This window comes from Amblyomma mixtum, chromosome 3, assembly GCF_055824585.1.
Source record: "Amblyomma mixtum isolate Tamu chromosome 3, ASM5582458v1, whole genome shotgun sequence".
Lineage (NCBI taxonomy): Eukaryota > Metazoa > Arthropoda > Arachnida > Ixodida > Ixodidae > Amblyomma > Amblyomma mixtum.
In genome coordinates this window covers 225,868,664-225,895,199 of record NC_143014.1, presented here as the reverse complement: position 1 = coordinate 225,895,199, position 26,536 = coordinate 225,868,664, and the positions used below count along the sequence as shown (strand labels likewise).

The 26,536-nt window shown below is 44.0% G+C and overlaps 1 long non-coding RNA gene across 1 annotated transcript; it reads right to left on the bottom strand.

The window, feature by feature from the left end:
* Positions 1-12,817: 12,817 nt before the first annotated feature.
* On the bottom strand, positions 12,818-20,467 carry LOC149353898 (uncharacterized). Its single transcript, XR_016291129.1, has 2 exons — positions 20,345-20,467; positions 12,818-12,996 (listed from the first exon to the last, which is right to left on the bottom strand). It is a non-coding gene; the product is annotated as an uncharacterized LOC149353898 (long non-coding RNA).
* Positions 20,468-26,536: the final 6,069 nt, after the last annotated feature.

Here is a 26,536-nt window from a genome sequence, read left to right as displayed (position 1 = left end):
ATCAAGCTTATACACAAGCAGGACAAACCTCCGAGCTTGGAGAACCTCAGGCCGATCTCACTAATATCATGTGTAGGGAAACTGCTTGAGAAGGTCATCCTGACCAGACTGACCAAATACATGGAGGATAACGGCCTCTGGCCAGATGAAATGGTCGGATTTAGGCCTGGGCTCACCACCCAAGATACACTGCTAAGACTCTATGGAGAAATAGTAGATCAGCTGGACCTCGGCAACCTGAAGGCGATCTTAGGTATAGATCTTAAGAAAGCCTTTGACAATGTCAGCCATGACGCCATCCTTGATGGGCTAAGTGAGATAGCTGTAGGAAAAAACACCTATAACTACATCCGATCGTTCCTAAGGGACAGGACTGCTATCATTACCTTTCAGGGCATCACATCCGATGAGTTCCCCATGGGATGCAGAGGAACCCCACAAGGGGCTGTCCTCTCCCCATTTCTCTTTAATCTGGTAATGGGGGACCTTCCCCGCAAGCTTAGAGAGATAGAAGGCTTAAACATCAGCCTCTACGCAGATGATGTAAATGTCTGGCTAAACAAAGGAGGAGAATCAGAAATGAAAGAAAACCTACAGAAGCCAGCGGATATCATTAACGAGCATGCGAAATGCGTGGGTCTCAGCTGCTCTCCGCAAAAGTCGGAGCTATTTGTAGCAATGAGCAAGCGCAGTCAAAGGATACCGGCAATCGAGGTTACACTTGAAAATAGAACGATACCAATTGTCGAGGAAATAAGAATCCTAGGCATGTATATTAACAAAAAAGGGAAAAACAAAAGTATGCTAGACAAGCTCAAAGCGCAAGCTGAACTTGTCGTCAGAGCCTTCAGAAAGGTATCTAGAAGGGTTGAAGGACTCTCTGAGTCCAGCAAACTAAGACTCACGCAGGCCTTCATCGTTAGCAGGATATGCGACGCAACCCCATTCCTGAAAATAAACAAAACCGAAGAAAATGCATTAGACACAATCATCAGTAAATGTGTCAAACGAGCGCTAGGGCTGCCCATTTCCACGTCCAATGATATACTGGAGAAAATGGTCCTGCATAACAATTGGAGAGAACTGACTGAAGCGGTTAGAACATCGCAAATCGAAAGGCTAACATCCACACCCTCAGGAAGGAAATACCTAGAGCTAGCGAAATGGGCAACCGTAGATAGCACAGTGAACGCCAGAACAGATCTGGGAAGAGAAATAAGAGAGCATCTTATTATCACTCCCATACCTAGAAACATGCATCCCATCCACGACAAAGACAGAAGGAAAAGCAGGGTCGCACAGCTGGCTGCTAAGCTAGGCAAGATGCCACAGGGAACCGTGGCCTACACTGATGCCGCGGTAGGCACGCTAGGAGACACCGTCTCCGTAGCCGTCGGGGACTCAGGCAGAACGTTACGCGTTGTAAGACACCTTGACTTAAAACCCCTTGTGGCGGAGGAGGTTGCAATAGCGATCGCTCTAACTCAGCCAGGTACCAAATACGTAGTAAGCGACTGCAAAGCCGCAATTAGAAATTACAGCAAGGGACGCATCCACGAAATGCCGGCTAAATATCTAAAAGACTTTATCCCAGCCCACAATATTCTAATTATCTGGACACCAGCCCACTCGGGTCTGGTTGGAAACGAGGCCGCCCACAGGATCGCCCGCTCCTCTTTACCCTGGGGAGCCGTCGACACCTCATACGAATTCAGCACTAAAGAGGAAACCAATACCTTTAATAGCATCACAGACATTCAGAAAAAGAACAAAAGGATGTATCCTCCTCCGGATAGATCGCTTAGCTCGGCTGAGGCCTATGACTGGAGAAGACTCCAAGCTAGAAACTTCGCATCCCCGCTCTGGAGGAGCTGGACAGGAGGTGACACGAGGGAGGATGCGGAGGTGTGCGAGTTCTGCGGGCATACCGCTACACTCGAACACATACTATGGAGACGCCCCAGTGCCCCAGGTTATGGCAGAATCAATAATATAGAGGAATGGGAGACCATACTCTGAAGTGCCGACCTTAGCATACAACGATACGCTACCCGCCCGGCAGCAGAAGCTGCGCGACTATACCGTTGCTAGTCTTCGAGCTGGGACGCTGCCCCTCCCCAGACGCCTGCGTGCGGACCCGGGGGGGCACGGGTCTTCTTCTGGCGGAAATAAAGTTTCTTCACTCACTCCGACTTATTCTGTTCGAATCAGGTAAGTACCCCAAACAAACGTGATATTAAAAAATTCTGCCGACCAAATGCCATTTCTATGCGAAATTTGAGCTCAAACAATGAGCCCGTTTAGCTGAAAGAAGCATTTTACGGGGCGCGTTTATTTCCGCAACAGTCCATAGAGCAGACGACAACGGCAAGAGCTCACCTGCGAAAGTCCAGAGGGAAGCGATGTAGTCTTGGTAAGACAACCACGGTACAACCCACGCTGTCACAATGTGCCACGGAGCAATGTTTCTTCACATGCCACAAGCTCCTCTTGAAATGCAGAGCTAAGCGCTTGAAACGATGAGCGCGAAGCCTCGGGAAAAGGTTTCGCACTGGCCGTACACCGAAGGAAACGCTGCAGCGGTGCAGCGGGGTGCAGATCTTGCCAAACGGTGACAGAGAAGCGACGGGCAAGGACGACAAAAACTTCTTAAAGGGGCCATTTCGAGACCGGGGAGCTTAATTTGCACGCTTCCCAAGGCGCGCCATAGCAGGCAGCTGGAGATAAGAAATCGCTTCGTCGCCCGCAGCATGTCCCGCAGCCACTGTGGCCGGGTACCGAAACAAGGCCTGCAAAGTAGCGCTGCAAATGCACCGCACACTCATCAACAGAGGGCGCAACAAGACCGTTGCAAAAAATTACAAAATTCGGCGTGATGTTTTGCTGAAATAATTCGCCTATTTTAAAAAACGTGGTCGTTAAAATATTAATTTCTTTTTGTTGTTTTATAGCATTTTCATTTGTGCTTTTGAATTTTATTGTAGAAGTGTTTCGGCCGCCCAAAGTGGCTGTGCTGCAGTCGCGCTAGACCGTTTTTGGGCCCAGCCTTCGCCATTCTACATCCACCTTGGTTGTACTCCCAACTTCTATCGTTCCGCCAGCTGCACATCGTGAGCTGCTGCCACACTTGCGGAGTGTTTGAAGTGTAGTTCACCTTGTCATCTCGCTCACCGTGTCATCATCGGTGCTGTATCATCTCCTGTGTTGCCAGTGTCATCTCTTGACCGAACTCGGATGTGGCCACGTTTCCAACCACAGCAGGAGACCCCTTTGTGCAGTGCCCGCTTAACCCTAGACACCAGTGCAGACTGAGCAGGTTGTGCATCCATCTGTCCAAGTGTAGAAAGAACAAGTAACACTTGTTGCTGGGCTAGTTGGTGCATTATTCTGTTGTCCTGTCCTGTCCACCTTTCTTGTGAGTGTCGTGTTTTGCGCTACCTTTTGCACGTAGAAAGAACAACCCTGCTAATGACATCCCAGCGTCCCACGTCGTGTCTTCGGAGTTGAAGGCCCACACGCTCAAATGTCCACAAAGGCCTGGACCCATGGTCTCAACAGGCCCTGCGCACAACGATCCGCCGCCACCGACGCGCAGCAGGCCTGCGGAACCGACCAGTCTTCCCGCACTACAGAGACAGAGAAACAAAAAATTGTAAGAGGAATTGGAGGCACACCCCAGGGTCCCCGCACGACCCCACTGCATCCTTGCCAGTTTTCTGGGCTGCGGCGGCCCGCAGACACCATCCTGAGCATTGCGCAGAGGATCGCCATGCTGGGCCGGGGTAGAGCGACGCCGTAAACTGAAAAGGTCGGGGGGAACTGCTTCATTAAAAACAAATTGTTTCTGGGCTACAGTCGTTTATTCAACTGATTCGACGACGCACAATGTCTTCATTCCTGTACCTTCCACGCAGACACGGCTGTGCGTGCCACGTACAATTCTGAGGATGCTTCCGTTATGAGTTAGACAGCTTCCACGCATGACAAGATTGAATGCCATGGAAGGCGCGCGCTGTCATCCACCTTTCCTTTTATTGCGAAAGCAATACTACGCACATGAACGGTCTTTCGGGTAGCGGAGGCCGGTACCCACACTAAGAAAAAATCCCGCAAAAGTGCGTAACATGTGGGCGCTAACCTTGTTGCCGCAACATGTGCTGTACCACTCCGTTGTGCACGTGCCCCGTGGTGAAGTAGTGCGGTCCATTGAGCGGCAACAAGGTTAACGCACACATGCTATGTACAAATTTCAATTTTATCGTTGTGATAGGAATGCAATGCAAGGCAGAGGCGTCCTTATAGCCATTAACAAAAATTTCCAAACTTTCGCCCTTAATGTCACGACCGGATTAGAGATAATATGGGTATATCTGAAACTAACGCACCGTCAATTCATTATAGGGGCTTGTTATCGCGCACCAAACGCATCGTCGACGTTTGTCTCTGAGCTTCATGACAGTATCAACATCGTAACTACACGATTTCCGACAACACCTATATTTTTACTGGGCGATTTTAATCTTTTTGGTATTGATTTGTCAGTGAGTACTGCTTCTATTAATTCAACTTCCTCAACTTCCAAGGAATTCACAGATTTTCGTTCATGCTTTAACCTCACGCAAATAGTTACACAACCTACCCAAATAACGGACACCACTGCTAATATATTAGATTTAGTCCTGTGCTCGAGCCCTCAATTATGTTCAGAAATAATATACCTGCCAGGGCTAAGTGACACTCTTGCATTGAATTTTACTATTAACATACCGAAAAAAAAAGATTAAAGACAACTAAAACACTGCGCAATTATCACCGTGCAGATTTTGCCCACATCAACAGTGAGTAAAGCCTCTTTTTAACAAAGTTCCTTGAAAGCTTCGAGCAACGCTCTGTTGAAACGAACTGCACACTCTTCAAGAATAAGGTTACCGAGCTTATCAATCGATTTATTCCCATCCGAAATATCTCGTATAATCCAAAGGCACCTTGGTATAACTCATACATTACGCGCTTATCTAACCGGAAGAAGCGCTTATACCGGCTTGCTAACACCTCATGTAGTCAGTTTTTATATCGTACTGCAAACGACGCAGTTAAAAATGCTAAAGAAATGCTTCTTGCAAAGACTTTACCCGATATATTGGTAGATAATCCTAAAAAGTTCTGGAAAGTTATCAATCCTACAGACCGGTCTAAAATTATTTTAACAAGTGCTAATGACGAACCTGTTCCTGACAATGAATGCTCCACTGTATTAAATGATGTCTTCTCCAGCTACTTCACCAAATCCCTGCCAAACGACGTACCTTATTGTTGCGCCCATAATTATCTGCGAATGTATCCTGTTATCGTCAACCCGGATGGAATCGCCAAAATCATTGACGGCCTGAAACCATTTTCAGCCGCCGGCATCGACTGCATTAACTCAAAATTTCTGAAAAGCCCTAAGATATATTCCTCCATTATTCTTTCTAAATTATTTCAGCAGTCTCTGGAAAATAGCGCGATGCCGGCAGACTGGAAGATAGGGAAGGTGATTCCAGTACATAAATCTGGAAACAAGCACTCACCTTACAACTACCGGCCTATTTCAATCACCAGCATCCCCTGTAAGATCCTAGAACACGTTCTTTTTTCACATATAGCAAATTTCTTAGAGCCAAACTCGTTTTTTCATCATGCACAACACGGTTTTCGTAATTCATATTCATGTGAAACGCAACTTGTTCTCTTTACTCATAAATTGCATGCAATTCTTGATCATCGTTCCACTGCAGATTGCATATTTTTAGATTTCGCCAAGGCTTTTGATCAAGTTTGTCAATGGCTTTTGCTACTAAAACTGCGCATGATAGGGCTCGATACTGACGTACTAAAATGGCTAGAGTGCTTTTTAACAGACCGTCAGCAGTTTGTAGCAATTAATGGAACTAACTCAAATTTACACCCCGTTCTTTCTGGCGTTCCTCAAGGTACCGTGCTTGGGCCCTTACACTTCTTAATATTCATTGATGACCTGCCTGATTCTGTTACATCATCAATTCACTTATTTGCAGACGACTGCGTCCTTTTCCGTGAAATAATAACCGACGATGGCATACGCGAAATTCAGACTGACATTAACAGCATCTCTTGGTGCAACGCATGGCAAATGACGCTAAACGTTAACAAGTGCAAATTCCTGCGCGTATCAAGGTCATCTAGCAACTCACCTAGGTATCACCTTAAAGGGGCCCAGCAACGCTTTTTTCATATGCTTTAGATGATTTCTTCATGACAAGCAGATACCGAATCAAAAAGAATTACTGGAATCGGTGCACTAGAACGGGAGTTGATAAGGAATGAATTTTCAAAATAGAAGCAAACAAAAAAACCCTCGACTCAAATTTTCCCGGTCTTCTCTTTGCCGTTTCATTCACTCAATGACGACACGCGGCGAGACCAATCGAAGCAGCGTGCAGGAACACGTCACCACAACGTCCCGGAAGATAGCTTCTCATGGTTTCCTGGTCGCTGTAACACGTTTCCACTGACGCTGATGGCGTCGTTTCTATGGTTACAAGCACGTGGGCGCTAGACTGAGCCGGAGTGAAGGAGCCGAAAGCTCCACTCTAGTACAGGCATGCTGTCGCTGCTCTAATCTAACGACTGTTGCGTAAATCAGAAAAAGTCGAAAAACAATTCTCTCGGCCTAACCGCACGTTTGTTCGGGCTCAAATTTCTCACAGAGGTTGCATTTGGCGGTCAGTTTTGTTTTATACCACATTTAGGTGGGGTACTTGCATGATTCGGTCAGAATTATTTGGAAATCCCCATCGTCTGTGGCGACGGTGATTCAAAATCGAAAGACTTCGCAGCAATGGTAGACGTGGCGCCATCTCGTTGCCACCTGAGAAACGAGCCCTCTACCGAGGACGGCTGCGCAGGTGCGCGGTTTATTTTAAAAGAACTTACTTCACCACAGATTCAAAAGCGCCTTCGATGGCATCTCCAATGCCCCCGCGGGAGCTCCCCGCATCGAATCTTTGTGCCCTTGCTACGCTTCCCGTACTTTGAAACTTTTTTCAGCCACCTTTGCAAGCACGAGCGATGGGACGGCCGACGATGAAATGTCGCCCTGAATTGCTTCCGCACGAAGCGGAGAGAGTTCGACTCACATAGCCAAGTCACGGCCATGGCCTTCTCTTCATTGCTGTATGCCCGCATTTTCGGCGATGTCTTGCGCTTCTTTGCAGGAAAAAGCACCGAGAAAAACCAATTCTCTCACCAGCTTAGCACAGCTACCGCCGGTGACAGAAAAACGAAAGCAGACGACGCGAAGCGAACATGACAACACTTTATTGCGATAGACAGAAACCGAACTCGTTGAAATTGCGGCAATTTTTGTGCAAACAATGTTTTCTATGTGCAACATTGATAACGTGGTGAAGTAAGTTCTTTTAAAATAAACCGCGCACCCGCGCAGCCGTCCTCGGAAGAGGGCTCGTTTCTCCGGTGGCTACGAGATGGCGCCACGCCTACCATTGCTGCGAAGTCTTTTGATTTTGGTTCACCGTCGCCACAGACGAAGGGGATTTCCAAATCATTCTGACCGAATCAGGCAAGTACCCCACCTAAATGTGGTATAAAACAAAACTGGCCGCCAAATGCAACCTCTGTGCGAAATATGAGCCCGAACAAACGTGCGGTTAGGCCGAGAGAATTTTTTTTTCGATTTTCTCTGATTTACGCAACACGCGATAGAAAGCATCCTTTCAGGTAGCATGGCTGTTTTTGTATTTTCTTGTGCGAACGTGAAGTAAGCCGAGCCTGCCGGCCGGCCAGCCTGGATGCCGGCAGACGGGATCCCGTCTGCCGGCGTCATAAAAACGAGCTAAAGAGTGTTCTTGACGTAAGTAATAAAGCCTGGGATAGGAAAATGAGAAATATATCACTTTTCTGGGTCACTGGCCAATACCGAGTTGCTGGTAAAAGGGACAACTGTGGCACAAGCGAATTTGTTGCGAGAACCGCCTCGCAGCTGCCTCTGACCCGACGGGGTCCGGCTCGACTGGCGCCCGCTAGCTCCGCTGCTGAGGGCGTAGCGGAAATTGACCACGCTATTATTTTATTGCGAGATAATGCTGTTGACAGAAAAGCGGTGTGAAGAGTAGGCCTTTTATTATAGCGCAGGCGCCTTCCGAGCGCCGGCCGCTGGGGCTTCGACGCGAGACGAGCTATAGGCCTAGCGACGACCACGGCAGCCAGGCAGCAGCAGAGCTCGTCGCCCGGAGCGCCCGCGAGCGGTGCCGTTGCCGTAAGCTCGCAACATAAGCAGGCATGCTTTGTCGCTGCTCGAGTATAGCTGGCAGTCTTTCTGATAACAAGGTGATCATGTCTTTCCTTGCGATATTTGTATACCAAGCCAAGCAGCGCTCAGGAACTGCTGCACGGCGGCGAAGTGCGACACTGGTTGTGGGCGGGTCTTGGGCAGAGCGGCTCAGCAGGAGGCCACGAAGTTCTTTGATGCAAAGTAATAGCCAGCGCCTCTGCTGGGGCTTTTTTTTCTAACAAGCTTTGAAATGCTTTTGCGTAAGAAAAGATGCTAGTTTTTTTCAATTTAATATAAAAGGACACAACAAAACATAAGATATTTTTGCTCACGAACACAATTAGCTTGTTATTGTTCATCCAATCATAATCGCTCGCCAGCTGAAGTCATATCCGCTGCAAAAATGCAAAAGAACACCGCTGTGTGCCGACGCCGTCAGTGCCATGGTTTTGATTCTCGAGCAACTTAAAATATTAAATACAAAAATATGCGTGTTATGACCAGTGGTAATAGCGTCGCCATAACTCAACAATTACAACAAGGAAGCAAAACAATGTACTCAGATTATGGTGCAGGGCCCCTTTAACAATGTAGCTCTCGAATCAGTAGCGTCATACAAGTACCTAGGCATTCATATCGCTTCTAACCTTAGCTGGAACAGTCATGTCGAATTCATTGTCAACAAAGCTAACCACATGCTAGGCTACTTAAAACGGAACTTTCGCTCGGCCCCTTCTAGTACCAAGCTTCTCTTTTACAAAACGTTAGTTCGTTCGCAACTTGAATACGCATCTTCAGTTTGGGACCCGGGCACTACTGATCTCATTAACCAGCTAGAAATGATTCAAAATAATGCTGCTCGTTTCATCTCTAATTATCACCGCACCGCTAGTGCATCCTCAATGAAATCTAATCTCAATCTGCTACCCCTCACATTTCCTCGAAAGCATGCACGGGTATGCCTCTTTCATAAGATATTTTACCATGATGACTTACACGATAAATTGCTCATTCCGCCTTTCCACGAGAAGCCCATGGCCAGTTTTGAAAGTTGACTGAACACATGCTGTTCAATGCTTTACGGCACATAATACGCAATGTTACACTCCCGTATTTTTTAATCGGGGCCAGGCCCACGTTCAGATCAGAGGCATGCTACGCATGGTAAATCTGTCATGTCTGTAGCCTGTCACTGGTAGTCGATGCAATAACACATCTGTGTTTACAAAGTTAGAAAAGCCACAAAATTTGTACATATACATGTGTCTAGATGCAGTACTTTTCTGCATCTCCTTCAAATATTTTCGGGTAGAGACACAATCTATGAATAAATATTGCATAAAAATTAAATAGTTTTAGAAAGTTTTAATTAAGAACACAGAGGTACAAAAAATAGCAAAAGCAAGCTATACAGAGAATCTACATTGAATGATATAAATAAAACAGTTATTTGCAAAAGCTACTAAATCCAATATCTAATCTGATATCAGAGTTCATAAACACACTAAATTTGCTCTACACAATAATCCAATATCTAAGCTCTGATATCAGAGTTAATAACCACACTAAATCTGAGCCATGCAATCCTGCCACTTTTTTTGGACTTTTCAAGCTGCTGAAGGGCACTGTGCACTTTTGGGTGGACTGAGGTTATCCTCCGGGACAACTGCCGGCTCCTTTCCTCTGGGTTCATCCCCACCAATTGCCTGAAAAGGAAAAGACACATTTAGAAGCTAGATCATCCTGCTTAGACCGGCAGAATTTTAGGGCTAGTACGTTAGGTTGAGTTTGATTCCCAACAGTCCAATGCACTCTTAGCGCCACTTCTGTGGAAATAACGGTACATATTAACATCATTTACATGGTTATACTAGCTTTTCAAGCAAAACAAAGCAACACAAAGCAATAAAAGCACACAGAGTAAGGCATGCTGTGATGCCAAGAGAGTAAATGACTCCAGTATTAGGCAGGCAACAGTAACTTGTTCCAGACACTGCAGTTACTCAGTGCATTCTGATTTGGAATTCTTTATACAACCAATTTCTGTCCCGAGAGATATGCCTTGTGCATAAGCCACAGCGCAGTTACTGCCATATGCCTCAGCTTCTAATTTTGGAAAAAAATTTTGAATTCTGTGACTTGCAAATGAAGAATCTGCAATATTCTGGAGGAAGGCTCCCCCACATTCACGTACACAGCCTCACACACAACAATGGCTCGCATGCCATCGCTTCCTGTCTTAATGCTTCGCGGCCCATACAGTACAGCTCTGTGCATATTCAGCATTTTTTCGCTTCCCTACTACTCAAGGCTCTTTCAGTCCCTTTTCTTCTTTCTCAGCAGTCTGCACGGTTTTCTTTCGCGTTTCTGGTCATCAAAAAGTTTGCTTTCCCTCACAGCTCATGAGCCTGTCGTGTGAGCTCGCTGTTGGTGTATCAAAGTGAGAAAAAAAAATAGCGCTCTATTCATACCTTGGCTCCAATATAACGCGAGGTGCTTTCTGAAATATACGATTTTTAAAAAGAAACTCGTTCTAGATTCATGCATTATATGGTAGCGCTGCTTTTGGCAAATGCCCGTCTCTAAATTTCTCATACAAATATGTGTGAGTGTTGCTGCCAAGCCGCAGCACTTGTGCTGGCTTGCATGAGCATAAGAGTAGCAAACTTATCACGGCATCAGCAGAACTTTGTTCATTCCCAGGTTGTACCCTTCCTAAAAATTCACATGAAAAACAATCACATTCCTATCGTTATGTCATTGTACTGGTTTCTACAGACACATTATCGTCCAAAAAAAGATAATGTGGCTGATAGCACATCACTGCACAAAAATGCTGAAATCATAGGTTTTTGTCAGCTAGGGATGTTACACATGAGTAGAGAATACAGCCAAGCTCTGATTTTATTACTCAGCCAAATGATTGAAAGAGCTGAAGAAAATTATTAACCGAGCCATACTCGCATAAAAGCTAGCCTTCAAGACTTCTATAAAGCCATGAAGAACAGCCCAAAACAACAATACATAGGAAGTAGACAGGTTGAGCGCACGTGTGTGCATGTCGTCCTTTAGCACAACTCTTCGTGGTTTTGGAGAATAGAAAGAGACTAGCATCTTTCACAGGGCTTAGTTTGCAACTACAGCACATTCAATTGCAACTCATCTCTGGAGGAGGGCTCAAGGATGTTTAGCATATGAAAATAAATATTCTTTACTGGCTGCCTTGTTAGAATGAAGCTTTATTAAATCCTGTCTACTATTCTCCTGGCCTTCCCTGAAACAGCAGGGTTCACCAAGGATATCTTGCATTTCATGCGTTCATATTTCTTATTTCTTTGATACAACAGCAGTTTCCAAGCAGCAGAATTTTATTGACCCAAGCAAGGCAAATCATCAATGGCCAATGCTTCCATGATTGGCAAAATGCTGGACACCAATCGAAATTTGTGCTTGGATGTGGTGACAAGCCAACCATTGGCCAATGTAAGGAAGGCCAAGCATGGACAATCATTGGAAATGCCCTGGGCCATCATAGGGCCTGTACTCTAACACCATGATGAATCCAAGCAGTTTTTTTGCTTGTAGGCCAATCATGTTGGCCAATTAATATTCTAGCTTTTTCCTAGCACCTTGTTTTTTCAGTACCTGCAGCTGCTTCTAGCCCTCCCTGGTCCATTCTGTGAGGTATTCTGCAAGCAGTTTGGGGCCACCACTTGACAAACATCTCAAACATATACAATCCCTTCTAGGAGATGATGGTCTCAAAAAACACCATTATCGCCACTTGGCAGCATGGTGTAAAATGCAACAGTACAGCAGCTGATTGCATTGCTGTAAAATACTTCTGCAAAGAAAGGTGCAAAGTACTATATTGGACCAGGCATCTAAAAATTGCACATTTTTGTAAATCTGCCAAAGTCTGTACGCATCTTTTTTGCTCCCCATTTACAGCAATATTCAAATGTGGTGAGGCACCGTGAATTCAATAACTGTTGGAACACTTTGCAAATGCATTTTTTATACTGTTAATCTTATCTACAGTTGCATATTTTATTCTCACTGCTGCACTGAATGAGAGAAATCTGCAGCGACTTGGGCAAACAGCAACAGATAAATCACGAGGTCATCTCGATGAAGGATGTTTTTCAGATAAACTGGAAAAAAAGAGCCCTGAAAATGCTGTAGTAAAAATTTCTGCCATATAAAATTAACAAACCTTGGGTTCAAAAGGGACTAACAACATCAAAAGGCAGAAAAAAACCATTGTTCATTGAACAGCCCTGTACTCAGGCAGTAGATATCGACGTTCCAGAAGCAAGCAGACTTGCTGCAATGCTCCATGAACGAGTGAGGCATAACCACCTAGTCCTAGATTTGCAATTGATTAGCTTGTATAGCTGCAATAATGTTCCCATGATTTACGTTCTGCACATCTATCCGGAATATTGTTTTGTACTCTACAGACAACAGATGAGCACTACTAAATACACAGCCAAAATCAGGTAGTACGTTTACTTCATGCATTTATTTGTATACACAGAATATTTAAGTGCTGGATGCAGCCATTAAGGCTGCATGACGCCTTGCAGTCCGGCCCCCTTCCTGGTCCCCCGCGAACATCAGCCACCTCTTTGTGGCATCTGCGACACATGCTTCTGTGGTGTCAAACAATCTGCGTGTTGCACCTGCCAAAACAGAGTACATGCACACCAATGCCATGAAATTAACAAATACGCACACCAAAACAAGTCAGCAATAAATGAACTTTCAGAAGAAACAGACACACTGCAAATTGTATGAAATGCTTCACTAAAGAAAAAGCTAAGAACACAAACTGTGGCTGCAGGACAAGCTGAACTGTTATTGTTCATGTCAAGCACTGAAAGAAAAATCAGTGTGTCAGTACAGGCCTCTGAATAAAATTTAGTTGTGATACTGTATAAACTCATGAAAGGGGTGCACTTTTTTTTAATTTTGGCTGTGAATTTGGAAGGTGTGGTCCATACATGAATTAAAAAAATGACGTATAACCATGTTTTTATCTATATAGTTCAAAACGAGGGGCACCCCATTTATGGCTGCAGCCCTTATACGAGATTAAATGGTAATTAGAATTCCATGGGGTTGGATTTGCTGGTGCTATATATACACACCGTGCCTTTACCACCGCGTTAAGCATTGCAGCCATTATCGCAAGGGATGAGTGCATGTGCTGTACATTCTGAAAAATTTGCTGTCAATGCATGCTCTAAATGTCTGCACCACCATGTACTTCGACATTTCTGGTAAAGCTAGGAGGCTCTGCATACACAATAATTTGTCTTTTACTAATTAATGCCACTAAACCAATAAGCAGGTATTTCAACATGGAGATGCATTTGCTGTCACAACACTGAAACTGATATCTGAAGTAGGTTAGCCAGCATGTTGCAGAAATGGAAATGAAAGAAGATTTCGAAAAGCCTGAACACACAACTGCTACATCTTCAGAGCCTTTTTACACTTCATTCTTCTGTCAACATTATGTCGAAGTACAACACATTTATGCACCTGCCATGAAAATTAGAAATAAAAATAATATTGATTGCAACCCATTTCCAAATTTTTTTGAGAAATTTTATCAGAGTATGCATAAAATTTACATTATTTCCAGACTCAGCTGTTGGACGAAAGTTCTAAGGCTCACTTTCAATGCAAAATTCAGCAATACCTTTGGCATCATGCAGTGCTGGATGTTTGAGACTTGTCGTTTTGTCTCTACACTGGCAGCATCTACCGTTTGATCAAGGTATATAATCTTGTTTCAAGCGCATTCATCCTCTACACCCCCGCCACACAGTAGCCCTAGTAGCACGCTTTGTTGCCTCAGTGTGGCCACAACGTTACCTTCTAACATTGCCTTAACGTGGCTAGCGTCCTCTTTTTGCCAAGTTAACGCAACATACATAAGACAACGTTGAGACAATATTGCTCCAATGTTACATCAACTTTCAGTCAATGTTAAAGCAACTTCTGGAGACATTATTAATGCAACATTGCTACAACATTTTCTTAATGTTGATACAACTTTTTATTCGCACACATGCAAAATTCCCACGACAATGTTACTACAATATTGCTGCAATGCTGTCATAATGTTTCAGAAACATTCAGACAGCATTCTAAATTACTGAAATATTTCAGCGACCAATAATGGCTGCTGCTCAATAAAGTGACCTCTTGAAAGACTAAACTGTGTACAATGGCATCATCATACCAGAATGGTTACAGCAGCTTAAGGTCACAAGAATAAGCAATTGAGCATTAGTCCTTGCTACACAGTAATGCGGTGTTTGCTATAGAATACAAATACAAAACTGCACTGCACAACACATTGTATTTCCATACTTTCCAGACCGCTTACTCTAAATAAATCCTTAAATGTTACATTCATTAGCTCTCTACCAGTGCTCCTATCGTTTAGATGCAACAAGATTCCATGACATGGTTATTCTGACAATTAGACTGATTTATTTAAATGGAAATATAATTTCGAAAAAGGAAGCAGACTTATAATACACTCAACAATACAGCTTGAAAAATGCAACACGAGGGCTTACATTTTCACGGATATGATTTATTTACTTACTTCATAAAGAAACTTGCAACAAATCTAAAAAAACAGTACACATGTGAGCTACTCGGGAACAAGAACCAGAGCTAATGTTTTAAACAGTTACTAGGCACATTACCATAGCATGAAAACGTGCACACACCTCTCAACTGGCATGTTATAAATACAAAACACTTGAGTAAACTATTTACACAACAATAGCACACCTTGAAAACATGCACCACCTGGACTTTGTATTTCCCAAATATAACACATTCATTTTGTGCACAAAATTGCAACAAATAAACAAAGTAGCAGTTCAACCTAGTTGGCCATTCAGAAACAAGGAGCAGAGGTATTATGAACAGCAGAGTTAGTTGTTGGGCTGTTTAACATCACTGATTTAAGTGCATAGTTTTCCAGCCCTACGGAACACACACACACAGATACATGAGCCGCTGCGGTGGTTCAGTGGTTATGGTGCTCGGCTGCTGGCCTGTTAAGACACGGGTTCTATCCTGGCCGCGGTGGTTGCATTTCGATGGAGGCAAAATGCTAGAGGCCCGTAAATGCAATCTGCATGCAAGAGATCTAAAGAATGAAGACAGGTTCCAAACTTGTCAAGCACTGCAATGATTGTACAGAGATTTTCAAGTGCGAAGATCCTTAGCAGAAGCAGACCACAAACCACATGTGAAGCGACAGAGACGCATCATATTAAAAAAGCTGGTTCACAATGTGCGAGCAATACTTCAATTGTATCATATAATGCAGATATGATGTTTCTTTCATAGTTTTTATGATAAAGGCTGGTTTGAGGGCATTTAAGCAGTGTCTGTGCCGTTAAATAACCAGTTGTCAGTGAGTGTTTTATCCTTCTTCCCAACTTCAGTAAAACGGCAAGTTGGTACATACTTGAAGAAAACAGCGCAGCAACAAGCACAAGAGAGAAGATGGGACAGGTGCTGACCAGCAACTGAAGGTTTATTGAAAAGGAACACTTAAAATATACTCACTTTACAACCAAGAGCGCACATGAGCTGCGCAAACAACACCGTTAAGCTATCAACTTCAGTCATGGTGGTCAAGATTCAACAGTTCACAGTCATGAGCGACTGTCCGTCCTTGTTCATGATTGTGAACTATTGTATCCTGACCACCATGACTGAAGTTGACAGGTTATCAGTGTTATTCGCGCAGTTTATGCGCACTCTTGGTTGTGAAGAGAGTATGTTTTATGTGTTCTTTTTCAATAAACCTTCAGTTGCTAGTCAGCACCTGTCTCATCTTCTCTCTTGTCCCTGTTGCTGCGCTGTTTTCTTCAAGTATCCTTCTTCCCTTCTTTGGTCATGCACCGTTGCACTGGGAAACTACAAATTTAAAGTACTGTCAACATTTGCCTGAACAATTTAGCACGTCCAAAATATGCTTGTCTTCTGGTAGCCTCCAGCTGCTCACGATGATGGTCTCTTCTAATTCATGATGTCACAAGCGAAGCTGCATCCCTGCAAAAAAAAAAGAACAAAAAATTTCCTAATATAAGCATACACGTCTAATAACAAATCTTTTACACTCCTCAAAGAACACAGACACTGGACAGCTCTGTACAAAGAACTTATGTCCAGTCACTTGGCTCAAACCAAAATAGCGAAAAAAAATGCCCTTCCCTGGCACCGCGAGCATATTTTAACAGCCTGAGCAACAAATTGTTCTGAAAGTGGCTAAAAAATTCATTCATTACATAAAAGACATCGACTATTCATGCCACCTAAAATTCCTCCAAAGCAAGCAAATAATTTACAAACAAAAATTCCCATTCCCGCACCTCACAGCAATGGCCAGTGCTGCTGTCTCGCTTGAATCTTGCCTTACAAGCGGACATACTGATGTCATCCATGGGGACGACCATTCAATTGCTTAAAACCACAAGGGCGTTTGTAGATGAAGGCGTAGCCGGCTGGACGTGGTTGCACATCACTCCCTTTGTCTTCCCTCAATTGTGCCATGGCAGGTGGCCGACAAAGTAAACCGAGCGAAGAGGGCAGGCCCAGCCTATAGTCTTTTTCAGTCTCACTGCTGTGCACAATTTGAAAGGCAAAGTTGCTAACGGCCGATTCTTCCTGGGCTACATAAGCTAGATCACAAACTGATGATGGGTGCAGGGGTCAAGTGGATGCAGCTAGCACAGGAAAGAACTAATTTGGGGAATATGGGAGAGACTGTCGCCCTGCAGTGGGTGCAGGGCGACAGCCCTGCACCCACTGACGATGATGAAGGATGATTGAACACCAATGAATATTTCACTTTTCTTACCCTTGGCGCAAATCGCTGCACAGTCCCATAAATGTTGGTTATAAGGGTATACATCTGATTGGGAATGAGAGGGCAAAGACTAGTATAATGCAGCAGCGTCAGTTTCGAGTGAAAGAATAAATTCTGGTTCCTTGCTTAACCCCTTAACCGTTTTGGATGAGCTGGGCTCGTCCCTGCCAAGATGTCCCCAAACTGTTTTGGACGACTGTAGCTCGTCCTCGCTGAATAGGTTCTTCCCTTCAGCGCTTCGGACGATCAGCGCTCGTGCGTGGCTTAGATGCCATTTTGGTCGACAGATGGCAGCACTGACCTGTTTATTTCGTTTTCTTCTACCGCATAAACGTTTTTTTCGTATGGCAACCTAGGTTTTAAAAATGGCACCCGGCGGAGGCGACGCGTGTGTTCCTGGCCCGTCTTCGCGGAAAAGACGCTTTTCTTCGTCGTCATCTTCTTCAGACGATGGTGACTTAGACACCGAAGTGTACATTGTTTCAGGGAGCGAGGACGACAGTGATGACGTTATGCTGAGCAGTTTTTCCGATGAAGAAGTGGAGAGCTCAGAAGCGAACTTTGAGGGCGCGCGTCAGTAGATGAAGATCAACGCCAGTAGCATTCCAACGCAACCCCCTCAGTTTCCTTTTCTGGCAGTTCCTCGTAAGACGTTCACTGTAAGCTAGCCTGATGATGGTCATTCTTTAATTTTTATCGGTCATTACCAACCACAAGTTGGTTTTCTGTATTGTGAGGAATAATAAACTTCAATATGCCAATTTGACTTTGTGTTTGCTCCAAATATTTTTCAAAGATCGAATGCATGCTTTTTATTGCAATAATAATCGAAATCAGGAATAAAATAAATCAGCAGTTTTGTTATGAAATTCGTTGATATAAAAAAACGCTGAAGGGGTTAAAATGCCGCTGGATTCATGCTATCTTCCAGTAGAATGCATGAGAACTGGTGTAATGCCCTCGCACAAAGTGCAGACGTTAAGGAACATGCACATGTTCTTCCAGAGAACGAAACATTCCAAAGTAGTGGTAATGACCATCGATCATCACTGCTGGATCAGTATGCCTCTGCGTCTTTAGTAATTTTCTCGCATCCGTGGGTAACTCCGGATGGTATGGCTTCAGCACTTTAAGCAGGGAATGCAGGTGAGAAGCAGGCTATTAATTGCCCACACGCGCAAGTCGTGCTCTAGACATTGAGTAGCGGCACCAGACTCAAGTGTCATCCTATCTTCATAAACCACCAACTCCTTATTGTCAGAAATCCGCGACAACTCCTATGTTGCCCTTTCTATGTCAGAGATGCTGCTAGCGGTGCTAAAATCCGACAAGTGAGAACTGCGGCTTTCAACTGCGTCCTCGCCTGGCGCTGATAAAGAGGATAAAATAATATTATGCGATCAAAAGGCATCTTGATACTGTTCTGCTAATGTTGCGTACAATCTGCTGCCATGACCATTATCAAGCCTAACAACAGAAAAACAGTTTTCTAGTTCGTCGTGAACAACCTCTGCTGTTCTTCGGCGTCGTTGCTGAATGGACACTTCGCTTAGCGAACACTTCATTCTCTTCATGATACCACGAATGTAACACTTTATCAAACTATCACGAAGAACCAACACAACTCACAGCACAACAATGGAAGTCTAGAAATCACTCACCATTGAGGTCATCCTCTGGGCAAGCCTTCGTTGTTTCAGCTGAATTCCAGTGAAACCACAACGAAAAACAGCAGCGCGGGCACGGCGACCGCAAGAAAAACTGTAGTGAAGAACAAAAAACGTGAATATCTTGCCACGACTGCCGCTGACACGCAACGCAGGTTCTCCGATGAGCGCGCATCGCAGGATTGGCTCTCGGCGCGGCCGCGGTTTGGATTTGGATTTGTGATAGTGATCTCCATGGCCATTAGACTGCGGGGCGTCAGTGAAACCAGAACTAAATTTCTTCGGCAGTTTTAATTTTGTCTGCATGTTTAATTGAAAAACAAAGTACTTCCAGCTCATTAAAAATATTTTAGATAGAAATATATCTTTCTACATTAGTGTCACAGAGTGCAAGTACACTTGGACTGCTCACCATTTGCATATGCAAACTTGCAAACTTGCCCTCGAAGTAAAAATTAATAAATAAATAAATAAATACTGTCATGGTGAGCAGAAGTGATCTGGTACCGGCTTTTCTATTTGGGCTTCAGAAATAGCCCGAGAGGGCAGACAATTAACCTATAGCATGAATGTTATATCAATGTCATCGTATGTGATTCAACATTTATTCATCATTTGACAATATTGCTGCAATGTAAAAAGACCACTTTAGGGCAACGTTATCAGCATGTTGCTTGGTAACATTGCAGCAACATTATCTAATGTTGAAAAATGTTAGCGCAACATAGTACAACATTGGCAATGTTGTTGCAACGTTGCAGTAACATACTGTGCTACTAGGGAGCTGGCTCTGGCCTCACATTGACGTGCAGCGTCCCAAGCACTACACATCCTCTCTGCTGCATGCATTGCTGCCTGGGAGTGATATTTCTGCTCGATTCCAGTTTTGGCTACGTGACGAGCTAAGTCTTCACGAACTAAGCACTTTCATTTGTGACCTTATGCTCACCGAAACGCTCATATAGTCTAGAGAGCCCTGTACCTGCATGGAGCCTTAAGTAGTCACTGCAGGGTTTTCCCAGTGGTAGAGACGGAAAGGCTCACACTTGCACATGCCTGACCTTCTCTCCACGCCTTCCTTTGTGCCTATCCCTTACCTACACTCAATGTTGATGACTGGCTAAGCCTAACTGAGGTTTGGTTTATGGGGTTTAACGTCCCAAAGCGACTAAGGTTATGAGAGACGCCGTAGTGGAGGGCTCCGGAAATTTCGACCACCTGGAGTTCTTTAACGTGCACTGACATCGCACAGTACACGGGCCTCTAGAATTTCTCCTCCAAAGAAATTCAACCGCTGCGGCCGGGACCAAACCCACTTCTTTCGGGTCAGCAGCCGAGCAGCCTAACTGAGGAATGCTGCACATAGCTCTTAAGGTAGTAGTACCTAGTAGTAGTTGGGCTGTTCACTCCCACCACTGCACACTATTCCAGTTTATGGACGGCATTGCTTACCAAGAAGCAGGCTCAGAATGTTTCTGAGGCTCTTAAAGCTATGCTTTAGGCCCCTCGAGCCTGCCCAGCTGCACTGCAGGGCAACAGGCTTGCTTACTGTTGCCTTCAAAATTCGCTGCACAGATGCCCTTTGCATCTGTGCCCCCTTTTAATGCAAAATATGAGACCTGGAAAAAGAAAAAGGCTGCACTGAAATTCAAGCACATTACACTCATGTACACGTGCTGGCCCTGACAAGTGCCTCAACCGCAGAAAGGGTTATGTGCATAGATTTTTCTAAGTTCACACTGTTGAAATGCATGCGTGTTTAGTCAATCTTCAGGTACAGCTATGGTATACCAATTAAAGGACTATAGACACCAAATTTTTGCTTGAGTGTTTTCTTTCAGCTGATACCTTAGACCTTAATATACATGGATCAGCACGTGTATTCACATATACGACCATTATATAAATTGTAATTGCATTTCTTCTCGATTATGTTTTGGTTTCACAACCAAATGATGGCTGTGAAATGTATTTCGCCGTCAGGTCACATGAGGTGTGAAAAAAGTGGCACTATAACTGCTGATATGCCATTTGTTGTCGTCCCAGCTCTCGAAGCAGACTGGTTTAGGTGTTGTAGTCGATTAAAACTATGTATCAGCGTTAATATTGCAGGTTTCTTCTTCATGCCTCGAGCAACCTAAAAGTCCACCACACATCACAGCCATCGTTCAGTTGATGAAACCAAAATAGCATGAGCGCATGAGAAACCAAAATATACCATTCATGTATTTTAACGTCTAACGCATCATTTGAAAGAAGAAAACGCAACTAAAATGAGGTGGCTATAGTCTTTTAACAATACTTGAAACAAATAGCTGAGGTTTGTATAATAAAGTGTCTACAGCCACGAACAAGCTTTCCTTAGCTTCGATTTTTTCCCCTGAAATTTAATTAGTGCTCACATTGCCTCCGACATAAAAGCTCTTTGCGGAGTTGGGTTCCTACATGAATATATATACGCTAGATCTCTCAAGTAAAATGCTCTAAAGGACTAACTACATACCAAAGACTGCATGTGCTGCTCATCTTGCAGATAAGCGTCAAAAGAAATTAGTGCCTCCAGCGACACTACCGGCAAACCAGGGCAGTCTGCTGGCAGCCTCAGAGCAGCTTGAACTGATCTGCTGCGTTGCTCTTTACGCAGGTCATTTACCGTCACGAGGACGTCTGCAAGTTTTTTCATAACTTCTTTTTCAAAGCATAGAAAGTGTAAACGAGAGACATGTTTAAGCACTTCTCTTTTTAAGATCATCTCTGAGCAACGTAAGTAAAGAAAACTAATCTGTCGACACTTCACATCTCGAGCATCTTCATTGCTGCGATTCGCATTGCTACCACTGAATTTCACTCAGTGTAGTTGTGAACTTCTAAAGACGCTGTGCCATACTACTACCCTCTCAATGAGCCATGCAAGCTACTCAGAGCAGTCATCACCGCATTTTGCATGTACAGCCAATATATCTTTGACAGCATTGCGACATGATTTATTCCACTTAAAAAAGGGTGTTCATGAAGTTTTTTTTTCTGGAAACATTTCCTGTAACTTTGGAAAACGAACTCGAGATCCGACATCTTTATCAGGAACACAAAACAAATCGAAACCATTAAACCACGACACAGATGCATTTATATTATGATCTAACTGTAAATTGAAATATATGCTTGCTGTTCTTACAGATCTGACGTCGGTGAAGCTTTTGAACTGCGTCAAAAATTGCCTGCAATGTCGCGGGTTGGCTTGCTTCCACTGCAAATAAAACAGTATCCTAGTGTAAGCATTATTCTCGACCCACAAAATTCTCACATAATGAAAGGGCCCTTTGATCACTTTCTCATCGAAATCTTGTCATGCTATGGTTGTTGCGAGGCAACACCCAAGGAATGCACTCCCATCAAAATTTGCCAAACTTCTCGGCCCTGCCATTGAATACGCACATTGTCAGCCCATGAAAGAAGCCAATGGTCATTGAAACAAAGTAAAGCATACGGGAAGTTTTGTCTTTCCAATGTTGTGTTCATCAGTCTACAACTAGTTGTGCAATTTTCCTTTACATAGAAAAGATTTCAACAAAACAGAGAAGAAGGCAATCACTTCTCCAGCCTTCTACTTTTATGCATATCTGGACAACTACTCCAGCGACAGGCAGAGCACCGTACGAGATATGCTGAGGTCATGGGTTCAGATCTCACCAGCATTATGTGGTTTTCTTCTGCTCTTTGCTCCATATATCTCCCATCTTTGAAATGGTTATGCTAATAATTTCTCACCAATTGAAACCATCATAAAATTGGCCCCCTATGCTTCTCTCGGTTTCAAACACTGTCAGCTGGTTTCAAACACTCCAGTACCCTTGTCTGCTAGCAGCCCTCTCTATGTACAACTGAGGTTACGCTTCTCAAAGTCTGCTTGGTTACTCACTGGAATAGAGATTGCTATATAGAGATTTCATGAATACTGAGGTATGGGTTTAGAGTGCCAAGACAAACAGGTTAATAACAGTGAACATAATTTTTTTATAGATTAAGCAATTTGTCATTCTTTAAAATAACAGTAGCCTAACATACTTTGCTGTGGTGCTGCTGTTTCTGCTGCTGGTGGTGGAGAGACCGCAGCCAGCTGCTGACCTGGGGTTGCTGACAGCCGAAGTATTGCAGCCTCGCTGGTCTCCGTCCTGGACACTGGAACCGGGAGGAGCTCTGGTTCCCTGCAGGCTGTTACAAAATACAACAACTACATGCAATGCTTTCCATGAGAGCTGCTCGTAATAATCCTGTCAGCTCCATACGAATTTAAAGTGTTGATATTCAAGTACTATAGATCACAGTCAAGGAAGCAGTGAATGGACTTCTCATGGTTCCCCTATTAGCACCTATGTATGTCTTTTAAAAGTCGGTACAGAAACAACAGGTAAACTTTGGCATAAAACTATTCTTACAGTTTAAATTAAAGTATGATTCACCCACTGAATGCACAGTTTTTACTTGTTATATTCACGGTGCATTTTAAATCTGGTTGCCAATTTCTAGTAGCCCTCCCTACCTGTCAGTTCACGACAGTGAGCCTGCGACTGGGTTGGCATTGGGCTCAACGGCTGCCACACATGTGGTCTCGCAGAAGGTGGCGGTGTTGGCGGCGGTGGCAGCCTGCGAACTGTTTTTCATATATAAGAAGGCCTAGGGGAGTGAAATACTGAGAATTTCTGAAAATTAAACAATAAACGCTGCAAACATGCATGCAGGAAAACTGCAAGAATAACATGGGCAAAAAGTAGTGAACAGTTCAAGTCAGCTCTTGAATATACCATTTAGAATGAAGACACTACTAGGGGTTGGGTACCTTTTAGCTGGTGTGGCGGCTCCATCACCAGGCCCTCTTCATCTGAGCTTGACAGCAAGCGCCGCTTCCGAACATTGCGAGATTGCCTCTCATGATCAGTGTCAGAGTCGAGGTTTGATGTGTTTTCGGCATCAGTCAGTCTGTCCAGTGCCTCCTTGAGGGTATCTAAATGGGCGTGCAAACCTCAGTCAGCAGTTAATATTATTTCGCCAAGAATAAACATTACCTTTCGTGGCGACGACTCTAACTTCATGCAGGCTCCATTTTTCATCAATCAGCTTCCTTGAGGTCATTGCCTTGATGGCATCCAATTTTGTTTAGCCGGAGGCCAATAAGCAAATGCTGATGTTGCATCATTCAAAAGCCATGACGATGGAACAACATATGTGCTCTTGTCACATAAAAACTCAACCAAATGATACCTGGGGGAAACAGAATTAATATTAGATATAACAAAACTGAGAAAAGCTGCAATTTTTCTTTGCATGCAAGTTTTCGTTACATCCAGTTTTCATGTGAAATCTTGGAAGGACTGTGCAGAAGAGAAACGAGAACAAAAAGATTAGATGAAATGGCTCGGCAAATGTTCACAGTAAACCCCCGTTACTCGGAAGTCTGAAACATGGAGACAATTCGTGATTACATTGACAACAGACGTTTAAAGGGAGACCCTGGTCTTTAAAAAAAAAATTGATTAATGAAGTCAGGTATGCAATCTTCACGGAACATGTATTTTGCCACGCTGATTCGAAATATGTAAAGTATGTAAAACAAGCCCTTGTGCACTTATGCAATATGTTAAGTTAATTTTTGGGGCTTTCAAAAAAGTTTGCTGTAGGGAGCTTGCTAAATGTGCGCCATTGGTTTGCCTTGACATCAAGGAATGAAATAAGGGTAAAATTATCCTGCTGTCTATCATAGAACTTGAGTTAAGGTTTCTAAGTTGCCACTCCAGAAACCAGTATACCAACTTTCCTTGCCATTCCTGAAGCGGCCACTTCAAATCTCCATAACTCAACTTCTATAACAGACAGGATGCTAATTTTGCCCTTACTGCACTCCTTAATGTCAAGACAAACCAATGTCATGCATTTCAGCAAGTTCCTTGCAGGGAAATTTTTTTAATGGTCTCTCCAAATGACTTGCATAACATATTGCACAAGCACAGAAGGAGTTCTTTCTCATGAAACTAAATTACATATTTAGAATCAGCACACAAAAATACATGTCCCTTGAAAATTTCATAATTTTGAGTTCATTAATAAAAATTTTTTTTGCAAAGACTAGGGTCCTCCTTTAGCTGTAGAAAATATGGCACAAGCTGGCTCAAAACATATGAAAAAGTGGAAAGAAAGCTAGCCTCTTTCCAAATGTGAGGACCATACCCTTGCAGGCTATGTCAGAAGACGCATAAGGCAAGAGCTGCTGACAAAGCCCACGACCAGCATAACAAGAAACGGTGGAAGAATTGCATGGATGGTTGTACAGGCTTTCAACATGCTCAAGCTCTTTACCTATAACAATAACCTCAAATTCACACTGCAAAAAGTTACAGATGCCTATGGTACGACCATCTTTCAAGAGTGCTAATCTGTCAGGCCCTGCAGTCGTTAAATCTGAATTAGCAAAGCTTGCCTTTCGGAACTGTGCTTGACACTGAATTCCACAAGTCGGGCCATCAGAATGACAAGATGACAGAACTATTCGACAGGTTTTGGTTGTGATGGCTGCTGGCAACTTTGTAGGGGAGAGACTGTGAATTTCCTCAACCCATTTGACAAGCTGTTCAAGAGGCTTTCTGCCTGTCCGCACAAGTCGCTTTACCTTTTCCAGGTAATTTTCAAAAGGGAAGGCACTAAATGTGTCCAGTGGACCAAAATGCAGGCTATCGCTAGGCAAATGGACCAGGTTGTGAATACTGTACACAGGAAACTCATTGCCATACAGTGAGAATCCACATTCCACAAAATAGTGCATTAACTGTTCTGCATACTGAATACGACACCGTAGAGAGGGACACACGAGGAGAGCCACCGCTACATGAACGGTCAAAAAGTGCTCATACAGCTCTGCAGGCAGAATGTCTTTCAGCACAAGTGGGCCAGCATAGAGAACAAAAAAAAACGAAATTCTGTAGCTTTCCACCGGATAACTTCATCTACACCTCGACATTTTCTGGGGAAGTCTTTTGGAATTTCACACCTCAGTGCATGAAGGTGAGCAGATAACCTACCCACGCGATCTGAATTCAATCGCACAGATAGGGCTCCTTTCAGCCAAATTAGCATCAGTCTTCTTGTGACACCTATACAACATGCATATCATCAAGCGGAACAGCTGTTACCATTCCCACTTCAAGTGCCACAAAAGGAGAGTGGCCTTTGTGGTGGTCTTCGTCTTCCTGCTGTGCAAAGGCAGAGCAAGTACGACGAGGTGCCCTAGTGTTTGGAAACGTCATGCGCCCACGAAAAACACCCTCCGACGTGCACTTCTCACACCCTGACCTAGCATTGTGAGCTTTAGTTGCCTTCAGAAATACTCTGGCAGGGGCATCGCATATAAATGCTCTCAGCGAGACATTATAGTGCATGCTGCTGTGCCATATTCCTGTGCTGAGGACCTCGGACAGTTCCTCCACGAATGGCTGGACAAATTCATTCAGCAGAGGCTTACTGATGCCACAAAATGCCCCAACCAAACGCTGTCATCCCTGCGCTGTAGCGGATAATGCCACTCCACTAGAATGCACCAAAACTCCTTTCCACTGCATTTGAACAGTGGAAGGCCATCAACATTAAAGCTGATTT